This window comes from Nannospalax galili, unplaced genomic scaffold (assembly GCF_000622305.1).
Source record: "Nannospalax galili isolate Female #2095 unplaced genomic scaffold, S.galili_v1.0 scaffold27, whole genome shotgun sequence".
Lineage (NCBI taxonomy): Eukaryota > Metazoa > Chordata > Mammalia > Rodentia > Spalacidae > Nannospalax > Nannospalax galili.
In genome coordinates this window covers 979549-996566 of record NW_008357993.1, presented here as the reverse complement: position 1 = coordinate 996566, position 17018 = coordinate 979549, and the positions used below count along the sequence as shown (strand labels likewise).

Sequence of the window (17018 nt, the reverse complement as noted above, 5' to 3'; positions counted from 1 at the left end):
CTAGAACATCATTAGATCAGGGGGAGATGAGGTTTTCGCCCCTGCATCATCAATGACATCATGTGGTTTAAAATCTAGATGTAGCTTAGAGTCTTGACCAGGTACTGTGGCCCAGGAGCAAGTCATGTCATGCAAAGATACATTTGCATGACATAAAGTATTAGAAGTGAAGTATTAGAGACCTCAGTGACCTTCATCTGGGAGTTCATGAGCTGTATCTTAGATCTCTGCCCAGTCTCCTAAGTTACCACCCCTTTTGTGGGGGCCACTCTAATCTGTTGGTACAGAGGTGTGACTATATAAAATGGTTTTAGGAAACAAAATAAAAACTTAAACTTTGATTTAGTTAGAAAGATATCAGTTGACTCTGAAGATGGTGTTTTAAAATAACCAGCTGGGCTGAATTTAACTAGACTGATTAAATGCCTGTTTGTCTGTAGTCATGAAAAAGTAGATGTTAGTTTCCTGTTGATTGCTTTTTCATTATACATGAAAGCAAAGTCTTTGTCAGTGAGTTGGGATGAAGTCCAGCTTCATGCAACTTAAGGGCTTCTAAGAACAGAGATGAGTACAACAGCATTTATTCTATTTGGGATGACAGACTCAAAAACAAAAGCAGCTTTTAAGAATATTTTCCCAAGGTTATTATAAGATTAATAATTGAACTCTTTTAAATTATGTCTTATAGTATATGTACCTTTATCTGTAAACATATCTATATGTACTTTAAATAAGTGTAATTTATTTAAATATATTAAACATATCTATATAACTTGCCTATTTATAAAACAACAAATTTTTTGAGGACAAAAATTTTGGAAAGATGAATAAATAAAAAACCACCAAAAATACTTTAATACTGTTATCTAGAAGTGGTCATTATTCTCCTTATTTTTGTTTTGGTTTATAGTTTCCTATCCATGTATTCATTTTCATTTACTTATCTCTGCAAAAATGTTTGAGTCTGAAAGCTAATGTCTTATAACTTTAATATAGTCATAGTTGATTGCTTTTAAAATACATTTTTATAGAACTTATAAAAAACAAAAACATTTCACCTGTACTTTCACTGAAAATTCAAAATTACAGGCAGTAATAGCAACTGACCCTTGGCAGATACATAGCAATAGCTGGTGCACTTATTTTTATTGTCCTCAGTTTTCACAATAACCTGCAAAGTAGGTATTAAGAAGATGAGGCCTGGGTAGAGCAATGTGACCATGATAGACAGGCAGGACGTGCTGGAGCCCAGAGTGCTGGTTATCAGACTCCTAAAACTGTTTGCCTCTTCTGAAGTAGTAGCCTTGTCAAATTTGTTACATTTTAGAGAAAGAAGCTAAAATATAATGAAAAAAAATTGGCCATGCCTGTAAATCTGCTGCTCCAGACTTGACAGAGGTGATTTAGAACACTTTTACATATTGTTAAGAGCCAGGGGAGTGGGTACTGTTGCTGGGTTCTAGCTCATTGAAGTCATGATGTATTTCTTTCAAGAAGGAAGATTGTTGTTACAACCTTTTCTTAGATATTGTTTGTTTGTAATAATGGACTGAAAATAGTATTGGAAGATTCAAAGTTTGAACCAGTTGATAACATATTTTGGTTCACTCTGTGCAGACTGTCCTTTTTAAAAAATAGATTTTATCTATTATTTTTATTTTATGTATAATAGTGTATTGCCTGCATGTGTGTAAGTGCGCCTGTGTCTTGCAATGCCCATGAGGATCAAGAGAGGGCATCAGATCCCCTGGAACTGTAGCTACAGACAGTTGTTAGCTACCAGGTGGGTGCTGGAAACCAGGTGGGTCCTTTGCAAAAGTAGCCAATGTTCTTAATTGCTGAGCTATCTCTCCAGCCCCTAGACTGTATTTCTTGATGAGCACTCGCATAGTGAAAGCACAGCTCTATTCTGTACTCTAGGACTTCTGTTTCATATTGTGTTGCCATTCTTTCAATATTCATTTTCCTTTCTCATTTTTATTTCATATTTGCACCTTCTTATTTTTACAAAGATTCTATCTTGTCATCTCTATTCTTTTTAAAAACTTTTATTTTTAATTGTGTGTGTGTGTGTGTGTGTGTGTGTGTGTATGTGTGTGTGTGTTTATGTGCATGAGAGTACGAGTGTAGTGGAGAACATAAGCTTTAGATTCCCTGGAGTTAGAGATACAGTTGTGAGCTACCCAATGTGGATGCTGGAAATCAAACTGTGATCCTCTGCAAAGTGTTCTTTAAAAAAAATGTTTTTATTGAGAATTTCATACAGGCATATAGGCATATAAGGTGTTTTGATCAAATCCATACCCACTCCCTCCCCTCCAACTCCTCCCATATCTCCCCATCACTTTTTTTCTGATAACTTCATGAACTCTTTCTTCTTTTTTTTTATGGGGCTTTTTGCTACTCTAACATTCCCCCCTCTGAAGAGGTAACCCTAAAGTCTTTTAAGGATTAGTAAAAGCTCCCAAATACTTTCTACATTTTTTGCCTTTGGAACAGAGTATGTTGTTAAGAGGTGTAAGGACATTTTGACTTTTAGCCAAGAAACTGGCTACTTTTCTTTGGGGTCTTTTTACACTAACTGCCTAACCAATTCCTACCTCCTATTCTTATACCATCCTCTGAAGAGTTTACCTAGCTTGTGGATAGGGAATCAGGACATACAGACCACTCTGGCTTCTTCCACACTGAACAGAGATGCAGGGTAAGGCAATTGTTATACCCCCTTCAGTAGGTCTATCTAAAAGACTCCCAAATTGCATAACTCTTATCTGCAGGGGGGAAAGAAAGTCCTTGACTGGTGAATAAGAGATGTGAAGGAGAAGTAGAGGCAAGAGTTGTTAGCATTATAAGTTCTAGACAGGGAACTAGAAAAAAAAAATGAAAACGGCAAATTTCAAATGTTCATATGAGAGTCCATTGAAATTTCTTGACGAGAGCTTCAAAAGCATCCCTCTGTTGGGTTCCTCCTCATTTTTCTTTTGTCTGCCATGGCTGGGCTCGAGAGTGATGGATTCAGGAGTTGCTTTCAGGCACAGGCACTTTGATAGCTGTTGGAGTGGTTAGAATCAGTGTCAGTGCCCTCTCAAAGGCTTCTAGATAGTGGGAGAAAACAAATATGGCCATCATTTTAGAACAATAGCTGATCGTCTCCCTTAGCTACAGGTGGACATTACAGTATTGCAGACCAAGGTTTGAAGTCTTACACCTGAGCAGCACTTTCTGATTCAGAAGCAGTATGCGTTCCTAACAGCTCAGCCATCTCTTCAGCCCCAACCATCTTCTCTTTTTTCCTCCTTCAGGTTCCCATTCCCTGTCACCCTTATGTTCTGTCAGGACATCTACTCCACCTGTCCTGCAAAACAATGCCTCATTCTGAGCCCTACCCTTAAGCTTCCTCATATTTTTCTGACTCTTTATCTGGCACTTTTCAGCCCCTTGTTGTATGTGTATTTTGTCTAGCTTCACAGCTGTGTTGGTTCTATTAACCATTGGACATTATTTGTTATAACTTGCTATATTTAGATAAGATATTAGCTTGAAAATGAAGGGTCTTTTTCTTGTAAAGTTAGTATTTATTTTATTTTGCCATATACCAAAGATAGTTGGAAGTACTCCAAATAGATTTTTAAAATATTTTATTAGTTCTTTGAGAATTTTATACAATGTATTTTCATCACAGTCACCTTCCATTCCTCCCCTAACACCTCCCAGATCCACACCTACCTCCCTACCCCCCTCAACTTCGAGTTCTCTTCTTAAAAAAATAACTCATAGACTCCCAATTTGTGTTGCTCACATGCTCTTGGGTGTGGGGTCTTCCACTGGAGCATGGCCAACCTATCACGGGCCACAGGCTTAAAGAAAACTGATTCTCCCTCCCCCTTAAGCCACCACCTACCCATAGCTCCTCAGGTGTGGGGCTAATGAATTCCTTCGTACTCCATGCTAGAATGCTGAGTGGCTCCATCTTGTGTAGTTCTTTCATAGACAGCTACAGATGTTGAACTATGAGTGTAGTAGTCCCATTATGTCCAGAAGACATTGCTTCATTCTAGTCCTCCTGGGCCTCTGGCTCTTAGAATTTTTCCAAGGAGAGCATTACTAATCATTATCTTTAAGATAGCCCCTGTTTTGTAGCTCTGTTTTATGTTGTGCACTCCTGGTAACCTCTGCACTCTCATGAAGTGATTATTTCATGACTCATAGAAAGGGTCTTCTGGGTTCTGAATAATTTGATTAAATTTTACATGCAACCCATTCTGTACCAATAAAGACACTTAGTTTCAGGGGTAAGAAGCTATCTTTCAAAAATTCTTTCCCAGAGTATCTTTCCTATGTTGCAGAGACCTTATTTACGCAGGTGTCCAGCTGCTCACAGAATCACACAGGTGTACAGGAAGTACATGCTTGGAAAATGTCAATGACTGTAACCTAAAGGAACTGTTCATGAGCAAAATATATGCAATGTGTTTACCATGGTCATCATGTTATGACTGAAAGGAAAGCAAGTCTTGACCAGATACAACTTTCTCTTTAAATTTCTTTTTAAAATAGTAAATAATATAAGGAATCAATTTGAGGAAGCTTTTAGTGCTTTCTGTGAATCTTCTGACATCTGTGCTGTTCCTCAATACTCTCCTTTGCTCTTCATATTCTCTCTTTCTGTTTAGTCTTTCCCCCCTTTAAATGCTTCTAAAATATCAAATCTAAATATGTAAGAATGTGATACAGAGCTGTAATGGAAGGGAAATTTCAATACACACTCACTAATGCAGGTTTCCTGTTACAAAAGCACACCCAGGGAGCCTGTGCTTTTCCAGTTCATGTTGTTTTGTAAATATCTGACTGTGGTCTTGACCTTGGGTTCACTGAGTTGTCTTCACTAGGTCTTCAGATGTGATGCAAAAGCAAAAGTTCAGACTTGGGCATCTCTGTACACATTCTAAAGTTTATGCTTGCCTTACTTCTGGAGTTGTGTTAGCATAACTGAAGGTAACTGGGCTGGGGCAGAATTATGGGATACCAAGTCATAGTCATAGCTCTAGTCTGCCAAAGCACTACCAAATCCACTGTAACTCTGGGAATTACCGCCAAGTGTGAAGTCATATACTTTCCAAGAGTGGGTCTATTTGAAGAGATACTGGAAACCTTGCCATAGTCATTTATCTTGGCTTCTTCAGCTGATTTATGTGGGAATTCGATTGTTGACTGCTTCAGTGTAATTTGTACATAGTGATATAGAACTCATACTGAAATAATACAGCATACCATAAGCCATGAAGGGTGGGTGCCTTCTTACACATTTTTGCTATTATTAAAAATGTGGAATAATACAAATAAGTCTGCCTCCTTATTTCAGTTTTCTTGATATATTTAAGATCACTGTTTTCTTATTTATTTTCTGTTTTGCTCCATTTAGCCACCTTTTATTTGAAAACAACTTTGGGGTAACTAGTGATTGCTACTGAAGTTAATATAGCAAAATACAATGAGTCTTATTTATGAAGACCCAGAGGAACATAAACATAACATTTACTTTAAAAATATATGATGACATTCATTTTTAGCATTAGGCTAATAATTGTTGCAGTAATAATAATACTGTAAAAGTAAGTTAATTATAATGTAAACAATCTGCAGGAAAGACTCACAATTTTTAAAACTTATTACATCTATTTATTTATTAGTTATCTGTGGGTGTATGCACCATAGTTTGCATACAGAGGTCACACAGCAACCTGCAGGAGTCAGTTCTCTCCTTCAACCATGTGAATTCCAGAATTGAATTTAGTTCATCAGGCTTGGTGGCAAGTACCTTTGCCCACTGAGTCATGTGGCTGGCCCAATGCTTCTTTTGTTATTGTTGTAGTTTTTGTTTTGAAAAACTCTTCGATCTCTAATCCTACTGAGTTTCAACATAAGCGTGGAAAAAGAAACATATTCCTAATGAAATCATAGTTCTTATTGTAACACTGTAGGAACTAGAAAAGTAAAATCAGTAGCCTATAAATTTTCACTAATTTGGCAGTTACTATGCAGTAATAAGTGATTCTGTTTTTATTGGTGACAGCTCTGCATGGACAAGGCTTACCAGGGACACAGGTTCAGGCTGTTAGTTGCATGTGCATTTGTCAGAATTTTATTTTTAACTTTTGTAAGTCTGATTTCCTGTCTAATGAGATGTTTTTGGGTCATTTGACATTTGCTGATTAACCAACACAGACACGTGCATACACATGTGCACAGACACATGCACGCATACTCACTCTCATGCTCTCATCAGTACCATTGCAGTCTTTGACATGCAGGAGGATAGTAATTTCAGCATGGGTGACAGTTCAGTGTGCCTTTCATGTCCCCCCATTCTTGAGTTTTCTCCTCTTGCAAAGCACCTTTGGGTCCTCGCAGCTTTGTATGAAGAAGCCTTGGAGCTGTGCACTGATGCTTTTTTTCTGGGAAGACCTCTCAAACCAACAGCAGATGCTGGCCACCCTTTCTTTCCTTGGAGCATGGAAGAATCAGTTCCAGTTCTGGACAAAGCTGTGCTGTGCTGCCGTGGCAGATGGTCAGCATTTGGCATTCCCCAGCCTGTCACCTGGGAAACGCCAATACTGTCTTATGTTCAGTTATTTACTTTTCATTTATAAAAAGAAGCAGAAAGGGAAACAAAATGCCATGTTACAGAACTAGAAGAGATGACTCAGCAATTAAGATTAGCACTGGCCGCTCTTCCAGAGGACCGGGTTCGATTCCTGGCACCCACATGGTGGCTAACAACCATCTGTAACTCCAGTTTCAGGGGATCCAACACCCTGTTCTGAATCTCCGTAGTCATTGCAGGACACAGGTGCACTTACATAGTTGGAAGCAATACACTCATACACATAAAATAAAAATAATAAAATGTGAAAACAATTACGATCTAGCTATTGATGGTGCTCTACTGCATTTTATTCACATGGTTTCCTTCACGGATAGTGAGACAGCAATTTCTGTGTCACTGTGTCTCTTCCTTCCTTTCTTCTCTCCTTTCTTTTCAGACAGGGCCTCATGTAGCCCCAGTTGATAACAAACTCACTATGTGGCCATAGTTCCTTATCTTTCTGAGTTCTGGGATAGCAGGCATGTGCCCCATGCCCAGTGTCCATTTCATTTTTTATGAAATTCATATATACACACTGTATTTCTTCAACTGATACAAGACTTTGTCATGATCAGATTTATTTGGGTGCACTATGACTGATCATCAACTTGTTGTATAAATTATTTCCAATAAATTCCAGTTACTTACATTTTAAATTACCTTTCATGTTATACATAAGCATTTTCTTTTTATCTAGACAGAATTTCAGAAGCTTTACTGTGCTCAGATATAGAACACTGGGAAACTGCCATAGTTAAAGTCTTGAACATTGAATCAGATCATGGAAAATCAAAACTTAACGTGATTTTCCTTTAGATTAAATATAGCCAAGGTCTGTTTGGAAGCTGGGGCCAAATGCCTCAGCTAACAAGACTTGTAACTAGCTGCGCTTCTGCTTGTTTCATGTCTGTGAGTTTGATAGAGAGAACCTAACAGGAAATGCGGTTAGGGTGAGGCCCAAAGAAAAGTCACAGTGGCAGACCCTGCAGAAAACAGGCAGAGACTGCTGCCTTGGAGCATTGCAGCGTGGACCTCGGGATGATCTCAAGACTCTGCACCTGGATATGAGCAAAGGTGGCACCCTGATGAAACAAAGGAAGCAGGCCCCGCCAACCCCACTGAACTTCTTCTTATTGTGGAATGACGTGAACTGACATTAATTTCGAATTAAAAATTTTAAAGTATAGCAGAGATAATATTCACTTAAAATGTGAAGAAATTTACACAATGACAATAACCAAAGAGCCCACAGATTCTTCATGAATCCATATGCTCATCCCGTCTATTACTGAGTGCAGAGAATTTCCAACTACAGCTCCTGTGTTAAACCCACATCTGCATCTGCAAGAGCCATGTATCACTGGGCACCGCACCTGCATTATTTTGGAGTGGTGATGGTAAAAATGAAACCAACTACGTTATGACCATCATTTTTTTAATGAAGATACTGCTGTTGAGTCTCTGGGTTTTCCCTGGTGGTTTATGTGGCTTGACAGGGGGAGCTTTTTCTGTATTTTGTGCAATTACTTGTTCTGACCTTGATGAGGCTAGTGTCAGACTGCTGGAGGGAAAACACCAAACACTTCATGGCAATAGGTTTGCAGTAAGCTCAGTGACTGCAAAAGAATGCAACAGAATCCCAGTGATCTTTAAATTGAAATTTATCAAGCTATAGCTTACAGCTTTTTAAAACACAGAGTTGTGTAGCTTTAAAATGTTTAAAACAGGCTAACTATTGAAAGTCCTTAGTTTGGTTTAAGTACATGTCTGATGGACATTATTTGGAGACCTAAAATCATAGCTGAATACTATCTGAACTCCTATGATGTCCATATTCCTGTGTCTTACCTAGGATTGATTTGTCCACTCTGTGCCATCATCATCCCGTTGAATCTACTCACTTTGGTGAATTATGAATGGAAAAGTTCTTCCCACATATCAAGCAATTATATTTCTCTTTACAAATAGAAAATGTTCACAATTATCCTTATTGTATTTGGAGTTGGTTTTTCTGGACTCATGCCCAGTAAGTTTATTTTTATGTGGAGTAGGCTGGTTTTCAAATTTTCTGTTCATTTCTTCTTAGAACTTACCAAACTGTTTATCTTTACTGACAACTTCAGCTAGGTCAGGGTATGTATAAATGTAGTGCAGTCTTAAAAACCCATTATCCAGTAGATCTTTATTGTTAACATTCAGAGTAATGGTTTTCATATCACCTTAGCTGAAACTGTCCTGGGAATGGGAGCAACTGCAGTGTGTTTGCAGTCTCAAGACCCAAATTGTTCTGACACAGTATCTACTATTTATCTTTGTAATCTTAGAAGTTTTACATTTATGACTGCATTATATCATCATCTTATGATCATTTGGAGTGTTTGATAATACTCTAACTAAATGCCCATTTGCTGTTTACTTAAATGCTGTTTCATACTGTTTAACATGCCAACCTCCTCTTATTTTTGTATTTGTGAGCAATGGACTGGAGTCAGCACTGTTATAGGAAATAAACTATTCTAAGGCTAATGATATAAAAACTAAAGTATTTTCCAGGCCAGTATGGTGGCATACTCTTTTAATCCCAGCACTCAGGAGGCCGAGGCAGGTGGGTCTCTGTGAGTTTTAGGTTAACCTGGTTTACATAGTGAGTTCCAGGCTAGCCAGAAGTCAAAAAAATTGCCTCAAGGTAAGTTGATGAGTTTCTTTATATTAAAAACACTTATGCACACGTACAGAGAGAGAGACACACACGCACACACAATCACGACATTAGTTTCTGTAATTTTTGTTAACTAACTGATCACAGAGTCTAACTAGATGTTTATAAATATTAGTGGTCTTACATGTAGCCAATGTCTATTATTCAGCAATAAAAGCTGAGGACCTGTTGACAAATGAGCTAATTTGGGCGGATCTCAAAGACAATACATATAAAACCAATCTCAAAAGGTATGATTTCACATATGCAACTGTTTAATAATGATATAATTATAGAAGCAGAGAATCAATTATTAGCTATCGGGTTAGACACAATGGAGGTAGGGTGGAGTGGGCTTAGATGTGGCCTAAAGAAGACTATGAAGGATGTCTTCATGATAACATAGTAGGTTTGAATCTTAATTACAGTGTAGATGAAACAACACATATAATAAAGTAACTTAGCACTAGAATTCCTATTTTGCCAATGTCAGTTTTCTTGTTTTTGTATTGTACTAAAGTTATGAAAATATAATCACCAGGGAAAATGGACGAAGAGCATGTAGAGTATACTATTTCTGTCCTTCATAGGAATCTAATTATTCAGTGCTCTTTCCAAATGAGCCAGTAGTTACAAGGAACCCCAAGAAAAGCATATTTTCCCTTACAAATGTTGGAAATTTGGTAATTGATTCTCAGAGCTGGAAAGATATAATAATATTCACACATAAATGCCAGAATCATGTTGCAGTCCTATCCTTTTTCAAAGGCTCTTTATAGCTTCTATTTTTGGCAGCAGTCTTACCATTTTCAATAATTTATTAACTATCAGAGGCACACCTGGAGTGGGATGTTTGCTGGGTTGAAGCAGTATGTGAGCTCTACCATACTATAGAAATATTCGCCTATGTAGAAGGCAAGATCTGTGCCTACTATATTACAGCAACCTATAAACCAATTTCAGCTCTGTCTTTGAATTGATGTGTCATTAGTGGAGCTTCCAATAGTGCTTATTCTGAATGGGATTTTAAAAATTTATCAGCTTTCTTGAGATATTGCTCATATAAAAATTATTTATATTTAAGATATAAAAGTTAATGTTTGTACATGTATACACTGAAATTACACTGAAATAACCACCAGAGTCAAGATAATTAATTTATTACATTACAAAGCTCCTCTTCTGTGTGCATAGTTTTAGCCTTTTCATCGTGAGATGTTATTATCAAAGTAGGACTTATTTATTTTTTATTTTCTTCTTAATACTTCAGGGAAAAACATCCCAAATGGACCCTGACCTTGAGACTAGCTAAGAAATGCATGAATCCCAATGTACATATGTTAAAGAAAACCTAATAAAAACCCTAAGGAAATAAACCTAAACATATGGTGGGAGAGTCATGTAAAATGATCACCTCCAAATCCAGGGATTAGAAGAGATTTACACGTTACTATTCATGCCAATTTGTCAAATGACAACTCATTTAGTGAATTTGCTATTTGTACATTTTCTGACTATTCTGTTCTCATTCCTCCAGATGTTGTTAAAGAATAAGATCTTAATGTAAGAGAAGAAAGTGTGTTTCTTCATCCTCCTTAGATGGAAGTATAAGAATTTTTAGAAGGATGTCACACTTTTATATTAATTTTTGTATCACTTACACCCCTAAAGTTTAATATTTCGCTACTAACATCTTAATTTATCCCTAAACAACTGGAAACTGAACTTTTAAGACTAAGTACAGGCAGGGAAATACATCAGTAAAAAAAGAGTGGATTCTCTGAGTGTAATTTGATTAGAAGAACAGCAAGGAAAGAAAAATGACTTTAGCCAAAATGACCTAGAAAGTTTTCTTACTGAAGTCATGATATCTAATGGGAAGGATTTAGAGAAGTTGGACATGTTCTCTGCAATCTGTTGGAAGTGGTGGGATCTCTTGTCTCTGGAGGGTGGGAAGTGGGAAAATGTGCAGCACTCTGTATTCTCTTGTCTAGGCTATGTTGGTGGCCCACACATTGCTCCTAGTAATCAGGAGATGGCAAAGTTTAAGAAAATACCATATCCATGTGTGTGATCGCCTCGTAATTCCAATTTGAATTAGGAAGTGAGGTTAATTTAAAAAATTGACTGTATAAAACCAAAAGGATTACAGAAGAACTTTTCACATTGATAGTGTTTCCTGATGTTCATTTAAGAGAGAACTCATTTTGGGTATGAAAGTAGATTTTTATACATCATTAACAACCTGACAGGTTCTGGAAGCTGAAAAATATATAACTGCTGTGTCAGGAAGCAATGGCAGTTGAAGATCCATCAACAGTGACATAAGCATTCCTGAAAGCTTTCGATGAATTAAGCAGAAAGTATCGTGATTTATAAGCCATTTAGCAGCAATACATCAATTATGCATGTACAATATCTGTAAATTCTTTTAATGTCTTTATACATAATAGCTGAAAAAAACTTTAAAAGAAAAAAAAACCCAATTCTCTCTCCTTCATGATTTAGTGACTAAAATTCATGAAATATTTATCATCCCATTTACCTTTTTGTCATCATTTTTTTATTTGTTTGTTTTGCTTTTGGTTGTTGTGATAGCATTTTTCTTAAAAATATTTTTTAAAGAATATCTTTAAAAAAATTCTTTCTCAATTTCGTACATGTATATTATGTATATCTTCATCATGTCTACCTCCAACTCCCTACCCCCATTCCCTCCAGATACGCATCCCCCCAATCCTTTCATCTTGTCTCTATTTTTTCCTTTTGTAAAACACTGAGTTTAATTAGTGCTGCCTGCTGGAATGTTGACTGCTCCTTTTGGCTTGACGTTGTCCAGGGCTTGTGCATGTAACCATAGCTGCAGTGAATTCATGAGTGAAATGGCCATACTATATCAGAAGGTAGCATTTCACAGCGTTCTTCCCATCCTCTATCTCTTACGTTCTTTCCACCCTCTCTTCTGCGGTGTTATCTGAGCCTTGAGACAAGGATTAAGATAGTTGTTCTATTTAGGGATGAACGTTCAACAGTCACTTATTCTCAGCACTTTGACCAGCTATGAGTTTAGACCAGGTCTTGCTGTGTAGTCCAGGCTGGCCTCAATTTCCATCCTCCTGCTTCAGCCTCCTAAGTGCTTGGATCACGGGTGTGTGTCACTCTGCCTGGCTTTTTCCACGTGATCTTTTTTCTGTCTTCTCTGCTCAGATCAGTTTTGGTTCTGTCTTACGGGGTTATTAAAAGCTACTGGCAAAAGATCTTTCAGTGATCAAATTCGGCAGGAACATTTTTTTCCTTTGTCTTTATGTTAGCTAACTTTTGTCTAACAGCTCACTGTTCCAGCTTTACAGGTGTTTTGGGAAACTTTATCTTTCGGCTCTTCCTACACCATGTCCCCTAGTAAACCTTCCCTCATGCCTCACTGATCACTTTCTGTGTTTGTTTCCGGCTCTTTTTTGGCCTTTCCTAAGGGATCTACCCTCGGCCTCCATATTTTCCTATAATTTTACTTATAATTTAGTATTCTCATCTTAAATATGTATCTGCAGCCCATACATCTCTTCTGAAAGTATAGACTTGGTTTTCTAATCTGAGTATTGCACCCTCCTCAAGAACCCCTGATTTCTCCTTACATATCTCCTCTTATACCACCAGTGTCCCAAGTAGATGGTCTTAATCTTTTCCATGCCTCTATTGACTATTTTCCATTTTATTTCCTCATCTCTCAATTCTAGTTCTAGGCCTTATTTATGTCTATTTTCATACTATTTTTGTGGAAGCCCTCAAACTTCCTCATTTAATCCATCATAATATATGTACTAATTTCTCATTTCTTCTCCTTAATCTTTAAAAAAAATACACAGAGCTTTTTGCACATCATATTAGTAGGCCTTTGCAGGGTAGAGAGAAGGTTCTAAAAATGGGAAGAGACCCCGTTTGCCAGCAATAAATGAGTTCTGCAGGCACAAGATGACAAGTCCCCATGCACAGACTTCCTGGACATGTAGTTGTTGACAGGCTTGGATTGCTTCCTCTTGCCCTGGCTTCTCTTGGTGACATCAGTCTGTATCTCCTTCCCATTCTCCAGCATCATGTTGCATTGCCTGTTGAAAGCCTTTACATGGCCCAGAGTTTCTTCTTGTTGTGACAACTGATGATCATTTGGGTATTGTTCTTGACCAACTGTGTGAACACTGAAAGTGAACCTAGGTTAAAATGATGGAGGTTCTGCCTGACTTGAACTCTAGACCCTCAGAATAAGTCTGATGCTCTGCTGACTGAGTGTTCAGGGTCCTGAACATCTACTAAATTCTTCTTTCTGCTGCTAAAGTAGGCCCTCTGGAGTTGTCAGGGGCTTGTTGAGCAGGCCTCGGTGGAGGTTCCTTCACAGCTCAACCATATTGCTTTGGCCTCAGAATCTCTTCCCCTTAATCTTTACCTTCCTTACTGGTGTCAGAATTAACTTTCTAATGAAAAAAAAATCTCTCCTCTAACTTATGTTTCTTATGACATTTTATATTGCAATACCTTTCTATTGCAGTACCACCTTTCTGAATATATAAATATGCTTGAATTTCAATATTCACTTAAAACTTTTGAGACCTTCATCCTATAATGTTCTGTTACTCTCCCTACTCTTCATACATGTATATAATGTATATCTTCCCAGGTCTTATCCAGTTAGTAAGCTGGTCCACTTCATTCTTTTAAGATACAAAGAATTTTTCCCTGATTATCCTCCAACCTGATTATTGCTTTTGTTAAAAGTACTTTTTGTGCTGGGTGTGATGGTGCATGCCTTTAATCCCAGCACTTAGAAGGCAGAGGCAGGTGGATTTTGGTGAGATTGAGGCCAGCCTGGCCTCAGCAAAAAGTGAGTGACCTGGAGCTACAGGGAGACCCTATCTTTTAAAAAAAAAAAGCACGTTTATATTCTTTTATCATAGATAACACGATTTATTTGCAGAATATAGCTCCCACTAAGATGTTGAGACTGTCTTCTATCATCAACACAATATCTACTCTCTAATAGGTACTCAATTTTATTTCTAAGTGTAGTTCACATTATCTACTCAAACCATTCTGTGAGTATAGCTGTCGTATGTTAATTTTTGTTGTTAACAATACAATACCACAGACTGGGTAAGTTACAGAGATTTACTTAAGTTCAATTCTAAAGTCAAGCAGCCGAAGCTTGTGGTGGCGTCCTTCCTGGCAGAGTCCTGAAGTGTCACAGGGCAATTACATAATGAGAGCTAAGGGGAGAGTACCTAGCCAAACTATCCTTTATAGCAGACCCATACTCAACTCATTAATTCATTTGTCACATAAATAGATTAATCAACTTCTTAGAGAGGCTACCTGGTCCCCCAACTTAAAATGTCATAAGGAAAATCATGTTCAAATCATAGCTGCAGCTATCACATTGTCGTCAGTGGGCTCATCTCTTTCCTCTGGACACTTTTCCTTTCTGGTCCATTGGGGTTTCAAGGATAGGCTCGTGCACTCACCGTCATAATAATTGTCTTCATTTTCCTTAGCTCATTATCTTCGTTATTTCCTCTTCTGCTCCTAATGGTTTCCTGTTAGCTCACTGCAGTAGGGCTGCTTGAATGCTTACAATATTAAAACAGAGTCACTTTCCATTTAATACCATGATCATCTTATTAAAGTTGGGGAGAATGTTTTCCACCCCCTCCTCTGCTGCATTCACTCTTCCAATTTGTGTATTAATCACAATCTAAATTTGCCTCTTATCCCTCCAGGAATAAGACCCTACCCATGACTCGATGGTCCCATAAGCCCTCCCTCTTTACAAATCAACCAACCTAGGCTCTTTTGGGCTGGAACATGTACCTGTCAAGGGACTGAGAAGGTTTTTCTTGTTTGGTTTTGGAGACATAGTGTCCCTGTAACCTCATCTATAGACCAGGCTGGCCTTCATCTCATGGAAATCTGCCTGCCTCTACCTCTTGTATGCTGTGATTAAAGACATGCACCACCATGCCTGGCTGTGAGAACGTTTTTCTTGAAGGTTTTTTTTTTTTTTTTGCCATCAGTACATTTATTCATTACCCAGAGGGAAGATATTTACAATGAGCCTCCTCCTTCTTTCAAGGTTTATATCCGAGAAGTCATCACCTATCAGAATTATAGCTTAAGGGATCTTAGGTTTTAGTCTAAGGATGCATGGGTATCTTGCATCTGTTCAATTGCGTCTTTTGTGGGTTTCTGGGACCCTTACTCTACCATCAAGTCTTGATACCAGTAGAAACCCAGGCTATGTACTCCTTCTACAACTTTGATATGCATAAGAAAAAATTGCCTGAGCCCAGCTAAGCAGGTAGGACTTAATTTAAGGGTATTTGTAATAAGAGGGGGGAAAAGCAAGATAGTTTTTAAGCACCAGGAACTGGTAGAAAAGTACTGGAAGATGGAAGTGGAGGGTTGACCAATGTGATTAGATCGTCTGTTTTCACTAATTGGTATGTATTGAAGTTAGACTCCTATGTTCCTTCAGAGCCTTGGAGATTGAAACTTTGTGATTACATTCCAGAAGAGATGTGTGCCAGGTTCTTGAGAAAGATATTCTTGAGTTGCAGAAGTTATAGAAGATTTACATCTCAAAGAGGCAGAGAATGGATTTTATAATGGCATGATTTCTAAATTAAACCACTGTAAGAAAAGGGAGGTCACAGGCTTCCGGAAAAACCCATCTGTTCAGTCAAGCTGAGGCAGATTTGTGGCTGCTCTATTCTATTTATATTTATATTCCACCAATAGCAATGAAATAGGTCATGCAATAGGTTTGTTACCATTATTAATGAAATTTATTCATATTGAGATTTTGATAAATATGTTGTAACTATGAACAGTTTTCTTTAAGTTTATAGCCTTCTGAAGAAAAATTAAGAAATCCTTCAAAATAAATACTTTGTAATTATTACTGGGTTTTCCCTTCTGAGTCACTATTAAAGGTGAAAGTATTTTTCACACAGACAAACACTTTGGCTTGATTGATTCATATTGTTTCTTTCCCTTTCCCATAGAAGTGTCCATTAGGGTAAGTCTTTTAGGAACAGAAAACAGTAATTTAGCACCTTAGCTGAGTTGTGTCTAAGTAAATCATTCTAAGTCAGAAGGCAGAGGAGTTAAAAAAAGGAATTCGTCAGTGTAACAGCAAGGAGAGCTCATGCCCCAGCTTTCCAAATGAACCCTTTCTTTGGGTAGATCTTAATTTCATCAGGTGATTTTTTTTTTTTTTGGTAGAAAAGATGATTTCTTAGTTTTCAGTACTTATGTGAAATAGATTTTATAAGTAAAACTAGAGCCCTCAGGGCACAACTAAGGCTTTTATTATGCTACATAAATTGTAACTGATGTTGGGACCTGAATGGACAGTGGCAAACAGAGAAGATAGGGTTTGAGTATGGGCACTGAAGGACTGGCCGTCACGTGATGCAGCAGACATCACTAGCTTCAGGAATGGGGCAGCACCGGGAGTTACATCTCTACTTTTATGCTCATTTTTTTCTACAATTATTTGGGACTCTGTTGTTTTTCTATTGTATTGTTTCATTTCAAATTCCATCACCATCTTCATGCCCATCTTCATCCTAATTTTAGCCAGCATCCCATATTTCAACTAGACTACTGACATCATCTAATGATCAC

The 17018-nt window shown here is 37.7% G+C and overlaps 1 protein-coding gene and 1 pseudogene across 1 annotated transcript in view; one reads left to right on the top strand and one right to left on the bottom strand.

The window, feature by feature from the left end:
• Positions 1–17018, top strand: part of LOC103752296 (calcium/calmodulin-dependent protein kinase type IV) — a 250202-nt gene that overhangs the window by 24330 nt on the left and 208854 nt on the right. The gene's annotated exons all lie outside the window — the stretch shown is intronic.
• Positions 13226–14860, bottom strand: LOC103752293 (annotated as a pseudogene).